The sequence below is a fragment of the Mustela erminea genome, chromosome 6 (genome assembly GCF_009829155.1).
Source record: "Mustela erminea isolate mMusErm1 chromosome 6, mMusErm1.Pri, whole genome shotgun sequence".
NCBI lineage: Eukaryota > Metazoa > Chordata > Mammalia > Carnivora > Mustelidae > Mustela > Mustela erminea.
The window spans coordinates 69622500-69644548 of record NC_045619.1 but is presented as its reverse complement, the minus strand read 5'-3'; the positions used below and the strand labels follow the sequence as shown (position 1 = coordinate 69644548).

At 36.8% G+C, this 22049-nt stretch overlaps 1 protein-coding gene across 7 annotated transcripts in view; it reads right to left on the bottom strand.

Moving 5' to 3' along the window:
- The window catches only part of SOX5 (SRY-box transcription factor 5), a 985042-nt gene that overhangs the window by 836462 nt on the left and 126531 nt on the right, over positions 1-22049 (bottom strand). For 6 of the 7 annotated variants that reach the window (XM_032349915.1, XM_032349912.1, XM_032349920.1 and 3 more), the window contains exon 2: positions 7997-8078. The exons of the other annotated variant lie outside the window; for it this stretch is intronic. The gene's annotated coding sequence lies outside the window, so the exon portion shown is untranslated. The remainder of the gene's footprint in view (positions 1-7996; positions 8079-22049) is intronic. 7 annotated transcript variants of the gene reach the window in all.

The following is a 22049-nucleotide window of genomic DNA, read 5'->3' as shown; positions in this document are numbered from 1 at the left end:
GGTGGCTCAGCGGGTTAAAGCCTCTGCCTTCAGCTCAGGTCATGTTCTCAGGGTCCTGGGATTGAGCCCTGCATCAGGCTCTCCGCTTAGCAGGGAGCCTGCTTCCCCTTCTCTCTGCCTGCCTCTGTGCCTATTTGTGATCTCTGTCTGTCAAATAAATAAAATTAAAAAAACAAAAAACAAAAAACAAATAAAAAAAACTCAACTTAGTTAACATATAGTACACTATTAGTTTCAAGGGTAGAATTTAGTGATTTATCTGTTGCATTTAACACCCTGTGCTCATTACATCCTGTGCCCTCCTTAATGCCTATCACATAATTACCCCTTCCCCCTACTCACCTCCCCTCCAGCAACCCTCAGTTTATTCCCCATAATTAGGAATCTCTTATGGTTTATCTCCCTCTCTGGTTTTATCTTATTTTATTTTTCTTTCCTTTCCCTCACTATGTTCATCTATTTTGTTTCTTAAATTCCACATATGAGTGAAATCGAAAGGTATTTGTCTTTCTCTGACTGACTTATTTCACTGAGCATAATACCCTCTAGTTCCATCCACATCATATTTTTAAAAATAGTGTTTTCATATTGAGTTCATTTATTTGAATTATTTTCGATTATGCATTCGAAAGATACCAATTCTTTGTACCCATATTGACTAAAAAAATAAAATAAACTTTCAACCTGATTGTCAGTTCTTAAGAAATCCAGTCCATAATTCAGCATACTCATGGAAATAGCTAAACTTACCCAAGTTTTAAAAAGAATTCCCAAACCATTCATTAAGAGTTTAAAGGAAAAACTGGTCTCAGATTTAGGAATCAAATTCCAGGATAAACTTTGGAGATTAAATGGCCCAATCTCAAAAGTGGGTTAAATAACCTGCTTATTTTCATATCTTTCCATTTCATTTCTTTTCTTCTTTCCTCCTTCTTTTCTTTCTTGAAACCAGAGGAACTGGGTAGCCTTGCCACAGAAACCATTAGTAAATGAAATGTAAATTATAAAAAGTATTTTAAGACATCAGATTTGTGAAGGAGGGTCGGAAAAGAATGAAAACATTTTGGAAAGTTGCTGAGGAACAGCAAAATGAAAACCAAAGCAGAAATCCCCAAAATTGAGCAGAAGCAGTCATTAATGAGCAAGACCAATTACAGCCAAATCAAAGTCAACAGGGAACACTCAGACTCATTCCAATACATATACCAACAGATCAAATTTGGACTGGTCAAATCTAGCTTTCTGTCTCACTTCTCTGGCAACCTAAATTGACAAAATGCTTCATTGTCATGGTGCTACTACCCCAGATATATCCCAGTTTCTATCGATAATGCAGAATAAAACCACCCACACCCTTTACACAGAACACACACAGATACACACACGGACACATACATTTTGATGAGTGTTTTGCAAGTTGCAGATTTGCCCTAAGCTCAAATAAAGTATGTAATAAAACTGACACATATTGCCAAACAAAGTATTTTAACAAAACCTAATGGAAATATGACTTTTAAAGGTCACTGTCTAAAACAGAGATCAGCACACTATAGTCTGGAGTCCAAATCTAGCTCACCACCTGTTAAATAAGAATGATTTAATGCATGAGCATTTATAACCAATTTGAGAATTGAAAACATTAACTTTGAACAACAATCATGAAATGTCTCCCCCATAAAAAATTCAATTTTTCTCATTAGACTACTATTATAAAAAATTTCCTCAATTATTATTATTATATTTTGAACTATGTCAATAAATTTTGTGGAAAATTTTTCTCTTTTAATGTACTTATATAATATCCTCAATTTTTAAAAAATTATTTTATTTATTTATTATTTGAGAGAGAGAGAGAGATTGAGAGAACAAGAGGGAGGAGGGACAGAGGGAGAAGCAGATTCCCTATGGAGCGGGGAGCCCAATGCAGGACTCGATCCCAGGACCCTTGGATCATGACCTGAGCCGAAGGCAGATGCTTAACCAACTGAGCCAGCCAGGAGCCCTAACATCCTTAATTTTGCTTCCTAGCCTACAACAACTAACATATTTACTATCTGGTACTTATCAGAAAAAGTTTGCCAACACCTGGTCTAAAACAACCTAATCAACAAAACTATTTTAGCCCCGCTTATTTCTAGCTTTTATAATATATGTATGTATGTATGTATGTATGTATGTATTTAGAGTAAATAACAAAACTATTCACATGAAAGATTTACAACAACCTCCTAATGCTTCCTAAATCATTACCAGGGAAAGGACATAATAACTATCTCTAGAACATAGATTCCTATGCAGAGCTAATAATAACGGATGCCATTTATCTCACCTCAGAATAAAACAGAAAGAGGGTAATAATAATTTTACCCAATAATTTAGTTTAAAAACATTAAAATTATAATACTCTGTGTTAGCAGGGCGTAAACAACAAAGCCCATTTCTACACTTACTGTAGGAGCGTTAAGTGGCACAATCTACCTGGAAAGCAATTTGGTAATAGATAACAAAATACATTAAAACACCTTGATACAGGTAAATACACTTTTGGTAAATCCAAAAATATGAAAACATACACACACATAAAGGCATTCAATACAGGGATGCCTAGGTAGCTCTGTCGTTAAGCGTCTGCCTTTGGCTCAGGTCATGATCCCAGAATCCTGGGATGGAGCCTGGAGTCTGGCTCTCTGCTCAGCGGGAAGCCTGCTTTTTCCCTCTGCCTCTGCTGCTCCCGCTGCTTGTGCTCTCTCTCTCTGTGTGTCTCTCTCTTGGTCAAATGAATGAATAAAATATTAAAAAAAAAAAAAGCCTCTTAAAAAAAGAGATGTGCAATACACTGTTACTTGCCCCTACCATTCACCGAGTTTCAGAAGCGAGAAAGCTTGGCAACACACTTTCCTTCATACCAATCCTCAAAATTCCTCCCCCTTAGTCTTCCATACCTTTCCTTCTTCATCTCTGCAGCTACAGTCTTAGATTAACAACCTCCCTTTTCACATCTTGGGACTAGATCAACAAAGCGAGGCCTAAGCTTATTCAATTTAAAAAAAAAAAAAAAGAAAGATAAAAAATTATGAATACAAAATCGGCATCACCAAATCCCCCCAGTGTTAAAAGAGTATTAAGAAAAGCATAACACAGGGTAGAGTGGTAATGCAGAAAGAGAAGATGTTCATAATTAATTGACATTAAAAACAAACTTTTCTATAAAATTTTATAAAAACATGACCATGAGAACACATTTTAGAGTTCCTACCCATGTAGAGGTCCATGCAAGCCCAGAGTTTTTAATTTAAGCTTTATTTCAGCTTCTTGGTCTATCTAGCTCCTTACTAAACACTCAGTTCCTAAGGTTAGTAATTGCTAAGCCATCTATCCAATTATATTGCTGAAGATTAATTTTTCTAAGATGAAATTCTAAACACATTCCTTCACTACTTGAAAAACTTTCTTGCCAATAGTGTAACTGGCACAAATCCCTCCATGATATCACCTCCCCCTACTTCTCCAGCCTCATTCTCTGTTGTTCCAGACATGTTGCATTATTTACAGTTACTCGTAATGTTATTTCAATCCTCCCATACCTTAGCAGATGCTCTTTCCTCTAACTAAAATACATTTTCTTCTCTTTTCCAGCTAACAGATTTCTACTCCTGTTTCTTCTATCTCAGCTTACCTGTTCAAGGCTTCCCAGACCTAACAATAGAGTTGACGGCAAGCTCTTTAGCCACCTTGCCTCCAATACTGCACCTACCACTTGTTATAAGGACTCATTCACTGTGTATTTTCCCTGATAATTTAAGAGCTGTTCAGGGCAGAGATCTTGCAAGCTGTCCAAGCCATCTTTCTTCAACGCCTGCATTAAGTAGTTCCTAATTTCTAGCTGAACAAATGAATGAAAAAGGAGGAAAAGCAAGTATGCCAAAAGGTTATTTTTGTTGCTTTTGGTTATTGATATGTTAGCAATTTTTTACCCTTATTTTAAAATTTTGTTACACGGCTCTATTTGCTTTATAAGAGAAAATCTAATTTATAATAAAACTATTATTGAGACTTCCTCTAATTTTCATTAGCTCTGCTACCTAATTCTCTTAAAACTCTGCACACCTGTGCCAGGCTTATTTATACGGCCAATAGTCTACTTTACTTGAAATCATATTTCGATCCCTCTACACAATTAGCTAAATATATATCATTAGTGCAGCTTCATTAAAGTGTATTTTTCTTAAATATTTCTCAGTATACATATTTCTCAGTAAGTGAGCATCTATTAGAGTTTTGGCAAGAAAAATCTTATAATGGACTTATTTCTGTAGGTATATATTTCAAGCACTAACTGAAAGGGATCATTTTTTTGCCATCTGGAATAAAATAGTGATGAATACTACAAGACCCAAATTCTGTTCATATGCATGAAGCCATGTTTCTGAATGACTACTATACTTCCTATCTCTCACCTAGGATGCACTAAAGAATTGTTTTTAAAAAGAAAATATCCAAAATAACGTGATAATCCCCCTAAATATAATTCTCATTGAAACTGAACATATTTTATCCTTTTTTAGGAAAGCTGTCATTACCATTATCCAGTAAATACCTGCGGAGACGTTATAGCACACATTCTACCCTTTTTCTTTTGTATGATTTAAATATGTCGTTTTATTACACATTGTTTAAATATGCTCTACGTGAAGCAGCCCACAGACACATAGCATATTTAGACTTGAATACAGGTTAAAAGCACCAGAAATGCAAACCACAGGCCATAGGAAAAATATCACCAAATTAGAGTTGAGGCCATTTTGACAATCAGAGCCGTTTGAATCCTGGTAGAACTTAAACCCTGGCTCAGGTATAAGCTCGGTTTCTAGCCTATGGTATAATGGCATTACATTGGACCTCTCCACAAACATGTTCCTGTTTCTCCTTTGTATAAGGCGTTGTTCTGAGTTCTTGTAATGAGAGACCTTATAGCTAAGTATGAGCTTTTTTCCAGGATGGGCCCATGCCTTCATGAGGCTGGCTTGGTTGTTTAAAGGAAAGACAGTATTCCTCTTGCACAAGCCTGCCTGCAAGATTCATTTGAGATGAGGTGTAGTATAGCAGGAAGAACCAAGCTTTAGAGTCACACAGCTGTTGAATCCCTGCACTAGCAATTCAAGATCTGTGTGAAACTGAGGTCATTGAGCCTCTTTGAACCCTGGTGTTATGGGTTGAATTGTACAACCTTTCCCTCCCATATTTATATGTTGAAGTCCCAACTCCCAGTATGTCAGAAGGTGACATTTGAAAATAAGGTCAATGCTATAAGTAGTTTGGATGAGGTCATTAGTGTGGGCCCTAATCCAATATGACTGGTGTCCTTATTTAAAAAAAAAGAAAAGAAAAGAAAAGAAAAAAAAGCAAATTTGGACATAGAGATAGATGTTCATAGTGGAAAAATGATGTGAAGAGACAGGAAGAAGATGCCATCTACAAGTCAAGGAGAGGGAATAGATTCCTCCCTCACAGCCCTCAGAGAGAACCAACCCTGCCAACACCTTGACTTTAGACTTTGATCCTCCAGAATGGTGACACAATAAATTTCTATTGTTTAAGCCACCCCCTAGCAGAATAATAAACCTGGTTTTCTCAGATACCAAATCCTTCATGTAAAGCATGTAGTGCCATTATAAAGATGAAAAACTACATTAAGAGGTACTCAAAAGAGGATAGACAATATTTATCATTTAGGATATAACATTTGAAGTATTTTATTTCATATCCTTGAATCTTGCTTCTCTCCCCATTCAGGCAGCCAACCTGTTATACTCTGAACTCATAGCATTAGAAAATCATTGGAAGAGCAGGGGAGCATGGTGGTGGGGATGGGGTGGGGGAGGGGACAGAAGGGTTGCAGGGGAAGTATCAATTATGTTACTGGTTTTTTAGTTTCAAAAGCCTAAGACCCCCTGGGAAATTGTAATGACTCTGTGCATACAAAAGAGACCAGAAGAGACTCTTCTATGTATTAACTAAGCTTAGAGTAGATTTAGATCCTTCTGGGTGAAAAATAAGGTGGTCAAGACATATATAGATAATAGTGTATCCCACAGCAATTTGGGATGGGGTGACTGCATCTTTACCCCTCCCCCCACCACCTCAGCTCATTTTGGTGGAGTCTGCATGACCAGACATTAGATTGCAAGATTCAACTGAGTTACCTCCATTAAACAGATATGAAATTCCAAAGTAAAGGGCCAGATCAAAATCCTGATTTTAAAAGAAAAGCACAAGACAGGTCAGATGGCCCTAAGACCAACAAGATAATGTAAAGGATCAAAACAACAGACATTAGGAGAAGTTTTAAGAAGAGATTCTTGGATTGAGCTGCTACTCTATGGTAAGCCCCGCCACCCCGTGCCCCCCCCCCTTCATCTCCGCAAGAGAGCTGGAAGGTGCCACTTTTCCTTTCTCCAGTATTTACAGAGGCTTCAAAGGAACAAGGTAGGCAGCCCAAATGTGTCCCCTGGAGTTTGGGAAACCCAGTGGACTGCAGACTGATTCTCACCTTGGAAATCTAGAGGACAAGAGGGTCAGGCTAGGAGCATCTCTGGAATCTGAAAAGGTCCTGCACCTTTCCTGCCCATTCAGGTACGTAAGATTCATGTTTTCATGAGGTAGGAGTGGGCCATATATGAGAGAGCCAGCCTGAAGCCCAAGATGACCATCTAGAAGTATCACTGATACCCCAACGGAGAGTGCATGTAGAATGGACTATCTGAAACCCAGAAGCTCCACTGGAAAGTGAATAGCTCAACCCAGGGGAGTTGAAGCTAGATGGGTCCAGCAGAGAAGCCACCAAGAACTCCAAAAGGAGCCACGTGAGTGTCAGTTTTAAATATCGCCAAGCCCAGAAAGCTTGGAGCCAGCTTAACACAGGACCATTTCAAGTAAGAAACATTCCCAAGCCATTTAATTCCTCTTCTTTCCATGCTCCAACCACTTAGGTTTAGCAATAGCTAGCAAGTGGGAGAGGAGGTGACAGAGAAAATCCCCACACCGTCTCCCAGTGCAAATTTCGGCCCAACCCCAAAATGGACCCCAGATGGGGGAGAAGGGATGATGGATATTAAACTAACTTTCAAGCTATGATTATGGTCTAAGATTAGACATTCTAATTTCTGAATGAAGACTATGTTTGGAATCTAAAGTGCCAAAATAATTCTTTTTTTTTTTTTTTTTTTTTTTTTTAAATCTAAGAGTAGTCCTATTAGGGATGGAGCCTGCCTGAGATCTATTCTCCCTACTCACCCCCGCCAAAAGCAAGGGAACTCCCACTACCCTTTCTGAATTCATTTTAAAGAAACAAGTAAATTGTGTTTTGATTGATTTCCTAAGTTGTGTTTGTTCAAAGTATTGTTACAGAGAGAAACTCCAAATACATGGGTAAGAGATAATGGTAGGAGGGAAAGGATGGTCTTTCTAGGATATAGCCAGGACCTTAGAGATGGCCAAGGCAGATATATCCTGGCAGATGGACCTGACCAGCCTTGCAAAGGACCCCATACAATAGCATGATACAAGAGCAACACAACAAGTATCATGCGCTTCAGAGTGGTAGGAGAGGAACAAAGAGCTTCATCCACTGACAGAGAGTTTCTTCTGGTCCAGCAGGAGTAACAGCATGCCCTGATATGCCCAGGAGGTATCTTGAAAAGCCTGGAGAAGGAGAGTAGAAGATCCACAAAGGAAGATCAAGGTATGCCTCAGCAGTTTCCCACAAGTACTGACAAGGGATAGGAGGAAATCTGTGCCTAATGAAGAGATGGCAGCCAAAGAACAGGTATGTCATCCCTCAAAAGTCTGGTTATCTCATAACCTTCTAGAACTTAGATGCAACCTCAGATTGCTTCTGCATTTGGTCAAATGGAAGAGCAAAATGTAATTTAGATTTAGCTCTAGAAAAATAAAAAGTTACATGTCTTGCACACTTAGTGTGTAGACAGAGACATACCTGCCACATAAGGGTAAGCTTGTCCAAGACTTCTAAGGATCCTCTTGAAGTATGTCTGTACACTGCAGCCTGATTAAAAAGCCTAGAAGAGAATTAAAGCTAAGTCATTTAGAGGCAGAATCACTGTATAAAGAGGTCAACTCTGCAATGTTAGCTATCGGAGAAATACCAGTGGATTGTGATAAACTGAGCATGACATAATACAGAATATTTATTACTATGGAACCCACAAATCCCACTTAGACATCAGCAGAAAGAAAGAGAATACAAAAGAAAATAGAAATCAGCTTCTTTGTTTTGTTTTTTTGTGTGTGTGCGTGTGGTTTTTTTTTTTTTAATCAAATGCTCCAAATTCCAGAAGAACACATAAAAAAGTGAAGGTATAGCAGAGAGTTTAAGATTCCCATCCCAGGAAGATGGTATTTTTTAAAGCATCAAATATGTTTTTACTGAAAGAGGAAAAATAAATCCAAATAAAGCATTAGATTGTGATAGGTGTGCTACTTTAGATAAAGTATTCAAGATAAATGTCTGATAAGCAGAGAACAGGATGAAGTAAGCAAATCGGAGGGAGGATCTTTGTCACCAGAGGGAATAGCAAGTACAAAGGCCCTGTGGTGAGAGGTTGCTAAGCAGGACCAGGGACAGCAAAAAGGCCACTATGGCTGCAGGATGAAGTGCAACAAAGAGAGAAGCAGGACACGAGTGAGGTTGGAAAGGGCCAAGGAAAGGTTTTGAATTTTAATGTAGGAGCCGGTAGAGGGCTGTCTTTTTCTTTAATTAAACAATTTAGCTTGAGATAATTGTAGACTCACAGGCAGTTGTAAGAAACAGAGACATTCCTGCACCCTTTGCTTCATTTCCCCCAGTGGTAACATCTTACAAAACTATAGTATGATATCAAAACCAACATACTGACACTGACAGAGTCAAGATAGACATTTCCATTACCGTAAGAATTCCTCAAATTGTCTTTTTATAGCAATAACCATTTCCCTTCCCTCCCAACTCCACCATACACAGTGGAAATCACTAATTGACTTATAATTATTATAATTTTGTCATTTCAAAAATATTACATAAATGAAATCATACAATCAACATAATTCTCTGGAGATTTATCCAGGTTGGAGTATCAATAGTTCTCTAATTTTTATTGCTGAGTAGTGTGTTCTGTGGTAAGGATCATTTAACCATTCACTCATTGAAGGACACTGCATTGCTTCCAGTTTGAAGTTATTATGAACAAAGCTGTTGTAAGCATATGCATACAGGTTTTTATGTGAACAAAAGTTTTCCTTTCTCTGGGATAAATGCCCAGGAGAGCAATTGCTGGTTTGTACTGGAGTTCTATGTTAAATTTTCTTTAAAAACCTGCCAAACTATTTTGCAGAATGGTTGTGCCATTTTACATCCCCATCAGCAATACATGAGTGAGCCAGTTTCTGTGCATCCTTGCCAGCATTTGGTGTTGTCATTAGTTTTTATTTTAGCCATTCTGCTTTTCTCTAATGATTAGTGATGATTAGTGATGCTGAACAAATAAGATAGCTTATTTGCTATCCGTATATATCTTCTCCCATAAAATGTTTCTTCATGTCTTTGGACATTTTCTAATTGATTTTTTTTTAACTGTAGATTAAAAGATTATGTTCCTAGTACTAGTTGTTCATCAGATATATGGCTTGCAAATATTTTCTCCCAGGGTGTAGCTTGTCTTTTCATCCTCATAAATGGGTCTTTCACAGAGCAAAAGTTCTTAAGTTTGATAAAATCCAATTTATCAATCTTTCCTTTTGTGGGTTGTGCTTGTGGTAGAAAGTCCAAAAATGCATTGCCTAACCTAGATCCTAAAGACTTTCATTTTTTTCCCTAAAAACTTTATAATTTTAGATTTTACATTAAAGTTCATGATATATATTGAGTTAATCTTTATATAAGCTATTAGACTTAGCTCAAAGGTTTGTATTTTGTTTTGGGGTTTTTTTGTGTTTGTTTCTTTCTTTCTTTCTTTCTTTTTTTTTTGCCTATGAATGTCCAATGGCCTAACACCATCTGTTGAAAAGGCTGTATATCCATTGAATTGATTTTGCACCTTTGTCAAAAATCAGTTAAATATGTCTGTGTTAGTCAATTCCTGGATTCTGCATTCTGTACCATTCATATATGTGCCTATCCCTCTACCAAGATCAGAGTCTTGATTACTATAGCTACATAATAAATCTAGAAATTCGGTGTGTTAATCCCTGTCACTTTTATTTTTCTAATTCAAATTCATCACATCTATTCTGATTCCTTTGTCTTTTCATATAAATTTTAGAATAATTTTGTTTACACGTACAAAAAATCTTGCTGAAAATTTGATGGGAATTATATTAAATCTGCATGTCAGTTTGGGAGAACTGACATCTTTGTATTGGTGAGTCTTCCAGTCCATGAACGTGGTATATCTATTTTTAGATAGTCCTGGATTTTAACATATTTAACATTTAACATTTGTACATTTTTTGTTAGATTTATACCTAAGTATTTAATTTTTTGAGTAACTGTAAATAGCATTATATTTTTAATTTTGCTATGCAGGTGTACATTGCTGTTATAAAAGAATCTAATTGATTTCTGCATGTTTATCTTGTATCCCACTACTTTGATGAACTCAGTTATTAGATTGACAAGTGTGTTCTTTAAGTTCCTTGGGATCTTCTACATAAACAAAAATGGCACCTAGAAATAGGGACAGTTTTATTTCTTCCTTTCTGATCTCTATGTTTTTAATTTCCTTTTTTTTTTTTCCTTTTGCACTGGTTAGAAATTCTAGCACTATATTAAATAAGAGTGATGAGTACACACATTCTTGACCTACTTCCTGATCTAAGGGGAAAGAACTCAGTCTTTCATCATTAAAGGTAATGTTAGTTGTATACTATTATGCATTTTCAATACATGTTCTATATAAGGTTGAGGACATTCCTTGTTCCTATTTATTTGAGAGTTTTTACCATGAATGGGTATTAAATTTTGTCAAAAGTTTTTCCTATATGAATTGATAGAATTGTGACATTTCTTCTTTAACCTGTTACATAATGAATCACATAAATAGTTTTTTGAGTACTGAAACAGCCTCACATCCCTGGAATAAATCTCCCATTGATCATGGAATATATCTAATTTTATATGACTTCTATTTGCTAATGTTTTGTTAAGGATTTTTGTGTCTGTGTTCATGAGGAATATTTGTGTCTGGTTTTCTTTTTCTTTTCTTCCTTTCTTTCAACTGTCTGTTGGGTTTTGGTATCTGGATAGCACTACCATAAAAGAAATGGTTTTCTGAAAGAGATTGTGTAGAACTGGTGTTATTTCTCTAAGTGTCTGTTAAAACATGCTAGTGAACACATCTTGGACCATATTTTCCTTTTTGAAAGCTTAAAAATTTTATATTCAAGGTCCTTACTAACTATAGGGATATTCAAATTATCTATTTAATATTAGGTAAGTTGTGGTAATTTGTGTTTTCTAAGGAATTGGTCCATTTCATCCATTCCTGTATTATCCCAATACATCGATCCCTGTATTACCCTTCTGATGTCTGCATCAGATTTTCCTTTTTGAAAGCTTAAAAATTTTATATTCAATGTCCTTACTAACTATAGGGATATTCAAATTATCTATTTAATATTAGGTAAGTTGTGGTAGTTTGTGTTTTCTAAGGAATTGGTCCATTTCATCCATCCCTGTATTATCCCAATACATCCATCCCTGTATTACCCTTCTGATGTCTGCAAGGTCTGCAGTGTTCACTCTTTTTCATTCCTGATATTGGTAATTTGTGTCTTTTCTCTTTATTTATTAGTCTTTATTATTAGGCTTGCAGAGGTTTATCAATTTCATCAATTTTTAAATGGCCTTTTTTTTAATTTTTTATTTTTTTTAAAGAATTTATTTATTTATTTGACAGAGATCACAGGTAGGCAGAGAAGCAGGCAGAGAGAAGAGGAACCAAGCACCCCGCTGAGCAGAGAGCCCGATGCGGGGCTCAATCCCAGGACCCTGGGATCATGACCTGAGCCAAAGGCAGAGGCTTTAACCCACTGAGCCACCCAGGCTCCCCTAAATTTGGAATTTTGGTCTTTTCCTGCACTGAGCCACCCAGGCTCCCCTAAATTTGGAATTTTGGTCTTTTCCTGCACAGGTAATCTGTGGTACACTATCTCTCAACTTATTTTTTTTTTCATTGATTGTTTTTCTGCTTTCAATTTTATGGGATTTGTTCTTAACATTATTATTTCCTTTCTTCTGTTTCCTTTGGAAGCTTCTGTTTCAGCTCTGCTTTTTATAGGTTCTTGAAATGGGAGGTTAGATTACTGATTTTTCTTTTTTTTCTAATTATATATTTAGTGCTATAATGATTCCTCTTAGCACTTCTTTATCGGTGATCCACAAATTTTGATGTTGTATTTTTACTTTCATTCAGTTCAATGTATTTTTATGTCTTTTGAGACCACCTTTGTGACCAATGGATTATTATTTAGAATTCAGTATGTTGCTGAATTTCCAAGTGTTCAGAGATTCTCATGTTATCTTTCTATTATTCACTTCTAGTTTGATTCACTTATATTCCATTCCATAAGACTTTAATTCTTTTTAAATGTGCTGAGATTCGTTTTCTGATCCAGGATATAGTCTCTCTTGATTTATGTCCCATAGTCACATGACAAGAATATGTGTTTTGCTGCTGATGGGTGGAATTCTGTCAATATTAATTAGAGTCTACTGGTTACTGATGATGAGTTTTCTATATCCTTGATATTCTGTCTAGTTTTCTATTAATTGATAATGTAGGGGTATTGAAATCTTCAACTATATTTGTGAACTTGTCTATTTCTCTTTTCAAACCTGTTAATTTTTACTTCATATATTTTGTAATTCAGTTATTTAGTGCATACACATTAGGATTGCCATGTCTTTTTTTTTTAAGATTTTATTTATTTATTTGACAGACAGAGATCACAAGTAGGCAGAGAGAGGGGAAAGCAGGCTCCCTGCTGAGCGGAGAGCCTGAAGCAGGTCTCAATCCCAGGGCCTAGAGATCATGACCTGAGCCAAAGGCAGAGGCTTAACCTGAGCCACCCAGGTGCACCTGCCATGTCTTTTTTATGGAACAACTTTTTAATCATTACATAATATTTCCCTCTATCACCAGTATTTTTTTTTTCTTTTGCTCTCAAGTCCACCATAACTGGTATTGATATAGCAAGTCTTGCATTTTTAATTTATGTTTTCATTATACATCTTTATCTATCCTTTTCCTTTCAACCTGCCTATATCATTATATTTGAAGAGAATTTCTTATAAACTGCAATAGTTATGTCATATTTTTAATATACTTTCTTAATCTTTTAATTATAGTATTTAGTCCATTTATATTTAATATAATTATTGATATTGTAAGGACCTATTTAGCCAGAGCGCTTCCATCCATCCGTTAAACAATAACCTTGTTGTTTAACCCTTAAACTGTCCCTGCTCCCCTTCCCCCAGGGGGCTTACTTAAAAATAAGACCCAGAAACCAGCCCCAGGTAACAAAGCCCAAATACAAGGGTGAGTCAGGCCAGGTGGAAACATCCAATCAGTGGGGGTTGCATACTGTCTCCCTAGTTACCAAGGAGTATGGGCCCCGCCCTTTGGGAGCCTTTTGGGTGCCAATTCTGACCAAGGTGATAGGCTGGGTCAAATGTCTGCTAGGGTAAATTGTAATTCAACTGGTCACTTATGTGTGACCTAACATGACTGTGCAGCTTACTCTGTGTGTTACAATTTCATTGGCCACCTCTGCGTGGCCAGGCCCAACCACATGGCCTTTGCCCTTAAAAGTCAGTCTGTGAAAGAGAGAGAGGTTGCCCTCTCTGTAAGAGGCATGGCCCTGGCTGGTCAGTTTGAATTCTTGATGCTTGGCGCAGAATAAAGCTTTGATTGACCTTCGCTTTATATCAGTCTCGCTCCTTTAATCATGGACCCATTATTGGGGGACCTAACAATATGTTAGGATGGAAGTCTGCAATTTCATTTTTTGCTTTCTACTTTCCTCTATTTTTCATTTCTCTTGCCTTTTTTCAGCCTTCAACAGTTTTTATGATTACCTTTTGATTTATATACAGTATTTTAGTGTCTCTTTGCATAGCTTTTTTAGTGGTTGCTTTAGGTATGACATTATATATACATAACTCCTCATAGTTTGATGATGTCATCATTTTACCACTTTGAGTTAACTATGTCATAAATTGTGCCCTCCTGGAAATTTCTGCAAAAATGTGAGATTGATAAATCAAAATTCCGAACGTCAAAATAACTGTAGCTATATGAGATACTGTTTTGTTTTCTCCCTGAGCTCTCTTGTTTCCCTTCACCTAAAACTAAACATGCATTCATACTTCCACTAAAAAGATAACTGAGAAATGGATTGGGATTAGTTGGGAGTAGGGAGGGGGTGAAAGAGAAACTGACTCTAATTTGAAATACCAAGATTTCTGGCACTTGATATATACTCTTGGACAGACAACTTTAAAGGTAATTTCTGAAATTTTCTGAAAAATTTTTGAAGTCCGGAAAAAATTTTCCCCTATTGTATTATCAAGGATGTGTACCATCAACAATTCATCGTCTGTTAAAATTGGGGGTAGGCTTAACAATGACCTAGATTGTTGTTCTAGTTTACAGAATATCAGAGAGATGAAGATAACTTGCACAAGGTCACAAATGAGTCAGTGATAAAGCTGAACCTGGATCTAAGTTCTAATGATATGGAACTATAAAATGAAGATACTAGATAAAAATACTAAAGTATATCAAAACTCTGCCTGGGAATGCAGTTGTGTTTCATTTCATTAAGAAAGGCAAAATAAAAAAAAAAAAAAAAAAAAAAAAAAAAAAAAAAAGAAAGGCAAAATAAGGGGCGCCTGGGTGGCTCAGTGGGTTAAAGCCTCTGCCTTTGGCTCAGGTCATGATCTCAGGGTCCTGGGATCGAGCCCTGCATCAGGCTCTCTGCTCAGCAGGGATCCTGTTTCCTCCTCTCTCTCTGCCTGCCTCTCTACCTACTTGTGATCTCTGTCTGTCAAATAAATAAATAAAATCTTAAAAAAAAAAAAAAGAAAGAAAGAAAGAAAGAAAAGAAAGACAAAATAAGAACATGGCAGGTAGAACATCATCACTCATCTACATTGGAATTTTACCAGGACACTGGAGTTTAAACATACCTACATGCCAAAAATAGCAACTGGTTTAAAAAAAAAAAAAAATAGCCCAACCATTGACATTATTACAGACATTGGGTCACAACAGATTCCAAACATGAAATTTTAAGAGTAAGCCTGTCTTTTTCCATTGTGTATCAGTAAGTTTTACCCCATCTATTCAGGCTTCTCTGAAGTGGCAAATTTGAAGGACACTGGCGAGTTTTCCACGTTATGCAGTTTTTACTCACTTTAGATGTAAAAACACTTGAGTGCTTGCAAAAGGGACTGTCCTCAATCCCAAAATATTTTTTTTATACTCCCTGATTCATTTTATGAAGGATCAAACTTCTAGCTTATAGCTCTGAGTTTCAGACTTTCCCTTTTAGTCATGAAATCTTCTGTGATCCAAACTGTAGAAAAAATTCTTGCTCTACATCTCCCATTTATATTCACAGTCAGATACTATAATTAAATAATAGAGTTTCATTTACTTGGGCTCAAATCCATTAATTTTTTTTCTTATTTTTACTCATCTCTTTTCTCTGAAATGTATCCCAGTATTATTATTATCCTTGAGCACACAAATACACAGACTGTGAATCTATAATGAGATCTTCCTATTTTTTTAGAATAGATTTTGCTTTGATTAAATGTCTACATTGCCTCTACTTAGATGCATTCTAAATTTGAACAAATACCTGATCCTATTGAAGAAATAAAGTCAACCTTTAGCAGATGACCTCCTAGCCAAATACGTGTATTATATTTGCTCCAGGGAAAAACTGCTTCACAAGCTTACTTGGTTTCCTTGACCTGATGCCAGCAGAGAGGGAATGTGCTAATGCTCCCCATCAAAGTGAAAATTCAAATGCCCTTCCATTCCAGCCCAGTGGATTGCCCAAGTGATGGAGAACTGCTCAACAGCATGCACAGAGAGAGCTACCTAATTCCTCTCAACCAATGGTGCCACATGTGATGAGAAGCAGGACAGAAGGAGTAAAGGTGCTAAACACTCCAACAGGGAAGTATCTACATTAGAAAGAAAAACTAAGCTATCCAGCTGTCATTGTATCCAACTCTTTAACCAGACAGAACTACCACATTCCTAGACTTTTTTCACAAGAGAAGAGGAAGCTTGCAAAATTTGTATTCACACGTCCAATGTTGTGCTCTCACCGCATGCCTATGAAACTCCCTTGTCAACAGAGCTTTTACCCTTGCCTTTTTCTCTTTTCCAGGATTTCTACTCCAAATCCCCAACTCACTTAGAGCAGTGATCTCAGAGGCATTTCTATAGCTGATGCAAATTATATTTCTTTGTTTGCCTCCTGGAGATGGGGTGGGAAAGAGAAAGAAGTGTAAAAGCCCCAAAGTGGCAGCTAAAACCAAAACAGCTGATGAAAGCTCATAACATTTTTCACTAGTTTACTGTGTAAATGCCCCTGCTAATTTAGAAAAGCCTTTGTGATTTTTAACATTAAAAAGTAAAATAGATGTACTCCTATGCTGATGTGCATGGGCTGAAGATAAAGTTTACTTTACCAGTGAAAAATCAGTAATTGAACAGATCAAATACCTTCAATATAGACCATGAACTGTTAATAGGAGGGCAATCTATAAAAGCATTTTTCATTGTTAATAGGCAACATTTCTACATAAGAAGACTTGTTTCCCTCCCCTTCCATAGTACCATCATGAATCAAATGTAACTATAAAATAACTGACCTAGTTTAGATAAGCTAGCACAGACTATTTTAATGCATTTTACAACACAAAGCCATTATTCCTGACTAGAAGCAAAAATCCTCATAATATACCAAATTCTACATTCAATAAACAAAAAGCAACCCAAAATTAACCCCTCAGCTGATATAGCAAAGACTGAATGGCTAACGATGCTAAGAACTACATACCAATCTGTGGATTAGGCTGGTACACTCTGTTCACCCTATAGCTCTTAGCCCAAGCTGAAAAGTGCAGAGTAAAGGAGTCTTCAGGTCACCTCTGTGAATAAGATGAAATTCCTGGTCCTCATATTAATGTGACAGACAGTTCACCCCATCTCTGAGCACTGAGTCAAATTAAATAAATATATTGTTGAGCAATACCTGTAACGTACTTTGTTAGATGATGTGGAGAAAACAAAGTCATTAAAACTTATTAATAAAAAAGCTGTGATCTAACTACTTCAAAGTTGGAAAAGTCATTAGCAGAGAAAGAAGTAAAGCAAGGGATACATTCCAGAATGTCAGCAAAGGGGTTGTTATGACAAAAAGGTACCTTTGTGTGTTAACATATAAAAAATTAAATAGTACCTGAAGTACAATAATGTCAAAAATTATAGAAAACTCATTTTAGACACATGAAATTCTTGGGTCAGAAGTAGAACAGGAAGACCTGAGTTGCAGCGAATCAGTAGGTGGTCTCTCCAAAGTACTGAAACGGCAGGAAGAACCTGAAGAACGAGGCCTGGTGGCAGGCCCAAGCAAGAGCAGGGCAGGCCCTAAATTTCGGAAGGAGCCAAAGATAACAGGACCCATATACTTTCATCTGAGGAGCTCTAAGAATCAGGCCTTCCACACCCAGAGCTCCGTCAATCCTCGTTTATTCTCCCCAAGTGTCTTTCCGCTGATAGATCTGGGACTCATGAATCTCCACCTGATACCCTGTCACCTTCACAGGCAATGGAGGGAGATTTCAGTTGCCAACCCAACTCGGACAATATCTGAAATGTGTGTACTATCTTTGGAGCCCACAAAGAGTCATGAAAGTATTTGAGTACAAAGATCTGAGTAAGAAAACATGGTGACTGAAACACAGTCTTAGGAAAGAAAATGCAGTCACTTAACCAATATACAATAATTCCAGATAATCATTCAGTTCCTGATTTGGTTAAAAAGAAGAAGATGAGATTATACAAGGAAATAAGAGCACTGAGTATCTAAAGAAGATGGCTGCTGAACATACATAAAATAAGGTCTGTACAATAGATGTTATTTTTATTTTGAGCACCAATACTCAAATACAGTTGATAAAAATACTGCAGTATAGCAAAGTGTTTACCATAAACTCTGGAGTTTATGCTGGACAGAGTGTTCCTATCTGGGTGATCTTAGGCAAGTTACTTAATCTCTAAGCCCAGGTTTTATCTGTAAATTAGAAATATTATTTACCAGAAAAATCATCTACTCAGCATCTCACTGAAAAACCATGCTGTCCCTATTCTCGGACTTCATGGTTCAAGTGAGTTTGACCCACACCTCCTCTAGCTGCTCTTCAGGGATGACTGTTCAGGCCTGAGTAATCATTGACCAGTTCTGGGAAGCCATGTGGGGATCCCCATCACCACAATTGCTAGAACTACTCCCACAACCATAATTGAGGTTACTGAAGATCTTCCAAACCTAAAAGAGTTAACTAAGAGAAAAATAAAGGTAAGAGATGGGAAAACAGAGTGATCAGTGGATGCCTGGACATATACCTTAAGCTTAAATGTTATTTTCTAACGGGGAACCACTATATTCCCTTTCTTATTTCAGCTCTTTTGAGATAGCTTTTGCCTAATCTACTACGTGAAGTTTTTATATCTATATGTGAGGAAAAACTGAGATAACACCCATAAAGCATTTGTTACTCTTGGGCATATAGTACAAGCTTAGTAAATGTGAGCTATTTTCATGTCCAGAATGAGAGATTTTAAACGTCCCTTTTCAAGATGACTACATGAAAAACAATTTTCATAGGACTCATTAAGATATCAAGGGTTTCTATTTTCAAGAAAGTTATAATCAATAATAGAAGATGTTAGTAATAGCTCAAAGACATAGAAGACAAGTCTCAAAAGGCAGGAGATAATTTGACCAACAAATGAATTATATAGAAAATAATATTTAAGTCTTCAGAGGGAAGAGAGAGAAAAGACCCTTGGACTAGACTGGTTATCAAAAGGCTTCATAGACATTTCAGCTGGGTTTTGTGGAACAGGAAAGATCTGGAAAGTTGGAGAGAAGAGCAGACAACATTCCAGGCATGTATCTCAAAAATATGAGTAGTAGTAGTACTAAAGCCCAGGACACTCTTGGGCCTATATGACAGGGTTTTCAAGGAGAACTCAATGAAGAACGACTTGGATTAAAGAGTTTAATGCCGATGACAGCTCTGAAAGGGAAGTTTAACCATATTTCACAGAGGCTGGTTTTCACTGAGCTCTTATAGAGGTACAATGGGATGACATTAGGTTGCTCACATAATTCTTAGAGAAATTGTAAAAAATAATAAAAGTCAGAGGGATGTTTTTGAAAGAAGTTTATAATCAAATCACATCTTCAGGACACCTGTGTGGCTCAGTCCGTTGATTCTAGCTCAGGTGAGGATTTCAGGGTTATGAGATGGAGCCCCCTATCAGGCTCCACCCTGGACATGGAGTCTGCTTAAGATTCTCTTTCTCCCTCTTCCTCTGCCTTTTCCTGCTTGCTCTCTTTCTATTTCTCAAAATACACACACACACACACACACACACACACACACACAAACATATAACTTTGGATACATTTTATCATATTGGCTTTTTCCTCCCCTTTTTCTTATTCCAGCTATAATTGTTTGTAATTTTACTCACATTCTACAGCCAAAAAAATTATCATAAATACACAAATACCCCCTAAGGCATAATGTAATAGACAGTGAAGTTTTCTCCTCAATATCCCTTCTTCAGCATGGAAGAGCTGTGCAGGTTGAGGCATTGAGCCCAACCTCTGTGGTATGAAATTTAAAGCAACCACGGTAATCCCATCGTCCTTGCCAGTGAATGCTTAGTGCCAGGAACCTATCTCTTTCAGTAGGTTGCCTTTTCATTTTGTTGATAGTTTCCTTTTCTGTTGAAAAGCTTTTTATTTTGGTGAGGTCTCAATAGTTTATTTTTGCTTTTGTTTCCTTTGCCTTAGGAGACATATCTAGAAAAATGTTGTTAAGGCGAATGTCAAAGAAATTACTGCCTATATTCTCTTCTGTAAGTTTTATAGTTTCAGGTCTCACATTTAGGGCTGTAATCCATTTTGAGTTTATTTTTGTGTATGGTGTAAGAAAGTGGTCCTGTTACATTCTCTTGCATGTACTTGTCCAGTTTTCCCACATGACTTATTAAAGAGATTGTCTTTTCCCCATCGCATATTCTTGCCTCCTTTGTTGTAGATATATTGGCCATGTAAGCATGGGTTTATTTCCCTTTTTTAAAGATTTATTTCATTTATTGGGGGGGGGCAGAGAGAAACACAAGCAGACTGCACTGAGCATGGAGCCTGACATGGGGCTCGATCCTACAACCCTGAGATCAGACCTGAGCCGAAACCAAGAGTCAGACACTCAACCAACTGCTCCACTGAGGTGCCCCACCTTGGTTTATTTCTGAGCTCTCTATCTGTTCCATAGATCTACATGTCTATTTTTGTGCCAGTGGCATACTGCTATGATTATTATGGCTTTGTAATATATCTTGAAATTTGGGGTTGTGATACCTCCAGCTTTGTTCTTCCTCAGGTTTGCTTTGACTATTAAAGGTTTTGTGGTTCCATACAAATTTTAGGATTATTTGACTAGTTCAGTGAAAAATTCTATTGGTATTTTGATAGAGATTGCATTGAATCTGTAGATTGCTTTGGGTAATGGGAATTTTAACAATTTTAATTCTTCCAATCTGTGAGTATGGAACATCCTAACGTAAATCAAAACCACAATGAGATATCACCTTCCACCTGTCAGAGTGGCTAGAATCAAAAAAAGAAGAAATAACAAGTGTTGGCAAAGATGGCAGAAAAAGGAACACTTGTACACTGTTGGTGGGAATGTAAATTAGTACAGCCACTATGGAAAACTTAAAAACCAAAAACAGAAATACCATGCCAACTAGTAATTCTATTACTGGGTATTTACCTAAAGAAAATGAAAACACTAATTCCAAAAGGCATATGTACCCCTACGCTTACTGTAGCATCATTTACAATAGCCAATATATGCAAGCAATCTAAGTGCCCATTGATAGATAAATGGATAAAGAAATGTGGAGAATTTGTGTGTATGTGATAGAATATTACTCATCCATAAAAGATGAGATCTTGCCATTTGTGGCAGCGTGGATGTACCTAGGGGGTATTATGCTAAATGAAGTAAGTCAGACACAGAAAGACAAATACCATATGACTTCAGTTATATGTGGAATCAAAAAAAAAAAAAGCAAATAAATAAATGAACAAGCAATGAAAACAGAATCAGACATATAAATACAGAGAATAAATTGATGGTGACCAGAGAGAAGGGTGTTAGGGAAATGGAGAAAATGGGTGTTGTGGAGTAGGAGTTACAGGCTTTCAGTTACGGAATGAGTAAGTCACAGGAATAAAAGGGACAACACAGGGAATATAGTCATTGTTATTGTAATAGTGCGGTAGGGTAACAGGTGGTAGCTACACTTCTGGTGAGCAGAATATAAAGCATAAACTACCTGAATCACTAGGTTAAACACCTGAAACTAATGTCACATTGCATATCAACTATACTAAAAAAAAAAAGAAAGAAAAGAAAAGAAAGAAAGAAAGAATAAAGCTGACATACAGAGGATGGTAGAGCTAAGGGAACTGCAAAGATAAGATGCTGAAAGCACTGGCCAAAGTCAACCCAACAGTCTGTCCTATCTCTAATGTCTGGTTTTGTGAAATATTATTTTTCTTTATTATTAAATCTTCTTAGACTTTTTTTTCCAAACATGACCCCAATTTCTTTTAAAAATATTCTAATGACCCAAAACCCTTGTGTATCATTTGTGAATGAC